The sequence below is a fragment of the Cylas formicarius genome, unplaced genomic scaffold (genome assembly GCF_029955315.1).
Source record: "Cylas formicarius isolate icCylForm1 unplaced genomic scaffold, icCylForm1.1 PGA_scaffold_140__1_contigs__length_30216, whole genome shotgun sequence".
Taxonomy (NCBI): Eukaryota; Metazoa; Arthropoda; class Insecta; order Coleoptera; family Brentidae; genus Cylas; species Cylas formicarius.
In genome coordinates, this window is record NW_026844229.1 from 1 (window position 1) to 2,500 (window position 2,500).

Genomic DNA, 2,500 nt, shown 5'->3' on the forward strand with positions numbered 1-2,500 from the left:
GTTTTGGAATTGGCCGGTAACGCGGCGAGGGACAATAAGAAAACCAGAATCATTCCGCGACATTTACAACTGGCGATCCGAAACGACGAGGAATTGAACAAATTATTATCGGGAGTAACGATCGCTCAGGGAGGTGTTTTGCCGAACATTCAAGCGGTTCTTTTGCCCAAGAAAACCGACAACAAAGCAAAATAAAAATTGCGGCGAGGGAAGACGATGGGAAAACGGTCCTTCTAAGGACCACAAATACTTTTCTATTTGAGATTTCGTTTCGTTTATTTAACAGATTATTAAAAAAAAAAAAAAAGAAACGTTCCTTCTTTTTACGTTTTCTCTTTCGGACTATAAGAAAACCGGTATAATACCTCGACATTTACAATTGCCGATCCCAGGAATTGAACAAATTATTATCCGAAGTTAAGATCGCTAGGTGGTTCTGTTTGCCTAAGAAAACCGACAACAAAGCTAAAATAAAGTTTTCGCCGGGAAGGAAGACGGTTCTTGTAAGGACCACAAATACTTTTCTATTTGAGATTTCGTTTCCTTTATTTCACAGATTTAATAATCACACTAACACGGGGAGAAATTAAAAATTCAAAACTTACCTCGACTCGATAATGGTTTGTTGGGCATTATACTCGAAATAACGAATAATCTTTGGAACGTATTTTGTGGTTCTGAAAAGAACCTTTTTTTTTTTTTTTTGTGTTTCCGCAAGATCGACGAAAAATTTAGCCACCAAATCCGTAAAGAGTTCTACCTTGTCTTTTTAGGGCGTACACCACGTCCATTGCCGTTACCGTTTTTCTTTTGGCGTGCTCCGTATAGGTTACCGCGTCTCTGATGACGTTTTCCAAAAACACCTTTAAAACGCCACGAGTTTCTTCGTAAATCAATCCGGAAATTCGTTTCACGCCTCCGCGACGGGCCAATCTTCTAATGGCCGGCTTGGTTATTCCCTGAATGTTATCCCTCAACACTTTGCGATGTCGCTTTGCACCACCTTTTCCCAAACCTTTGCCGCCTTTCCCTCTACCGGTCATTTTTAATACGAGCCGAGTTCTCTGATCGATATATAACAAACAAAACCGTCCGAAGTGCCACGATCAACTGACCGAAAACGGTCCGGCGCTTCGGTTTTGTCGAGTCGGAATTCGCCACGCCCAAAAAGGTCGATTGGACCAATGAGAAGAGAAAACGCTCGGGTACAAATTAAACGGACGGACGTTCGTGCGGCCATTATCTGTCGACGAGTGTTAGTGATTTGGTGTTCTAGTACGTCCGCGAACGTGTTTTATTATCATGGCCAGAACCAAGCAGACCGCTCGTAAATCGACCGGAGGAAAAGCGCCCCGAAAGCAGTTGGCGACCAAAGCGGCGAGAAAAAGTGCACCGGCACCGGAGGAGTTAAAAAACCTCATCGCTACAGACCGGGCACCGTGGCTTTGAGAGAAATTAGACGTTATCAAAAGAGCACCGAACTATTGATCCGAAAATTACCGTTCCAACGACTGGTCAGAGAAATCGCTCAAGACTTTAAAACGGATCTGCGTTTCCAAAGTTCCGCGGTAATGGCGTTGCAAGAAGCGAGCGAAGCTTATCTCGTCGGTCTTTTCGAAGATACAAATTTGTGCGCCATTCATGCCAAACGAGTAACGATCATGCCGAAAGATATTCAATTGGCGAGGCGTATCAGGGGAGAGAGAGCTTAAGATTAATAATAATCTCTTTTATTATTATTAACAACAAACCGGTTCTTTTAAGAACCACAAATCATTTTCCTTTAAGATTTCGTTAAAAATTGAAAATAAAAAATAAAACTTTTTCATTTATTAATTATTTGAGAACGGCCCGGTTGGATTTTTTTTTTTTCGCAACTAACGACGTCTTTAAAAAAAATTATTAGTGGTTCTGAAAAGAACCCCCCCCACTCCCCGTTGCTTTGTAAAACCGGACGAGTTTTTATTTCGACCTCTGGTATATTTGGTGGACGGCTTTCGTTCTTCTGCTTTTTCGCGGCGGCTTTTCCACCGGTTTTCGAAGGCATTATTATTCACAAAGAAAAGCGGTCTTCGCGATCGAAATGAGAAAAAACCCCGGCGAACGTATTTATATCGCGACGGAGTCGGTCAACAAGCTCCGCCCCCTGTTCGCTTTTCGGTGGGAGGAGCTTGTCAACGGACTTTCTTCTCATATAAATACGTTCGCGGGGATATTTCTCTTAATGTTTGCGTGATCGTCGTCGGAATCGACTACGCTTCGTTGTTTAAACGAGATGCAGTTTAAAATTCGCCGGCGGATAAGTTAGAATAAGTTTGTCGTAGGGAGAACGAAATGGAAAAGAGAAAAAAGAAGAAAAAGAGAAGTCCTTTTCGAGATTTTTTAATAAATTTATACTTATATATATTTTTTAAAGAAATCGTTTTCTATTTACCCCCGAGACGCCCGGGATTCGAGTTTGCCTTTGAAGATAGTTACGAATTCGATAGCGATTTTTTTT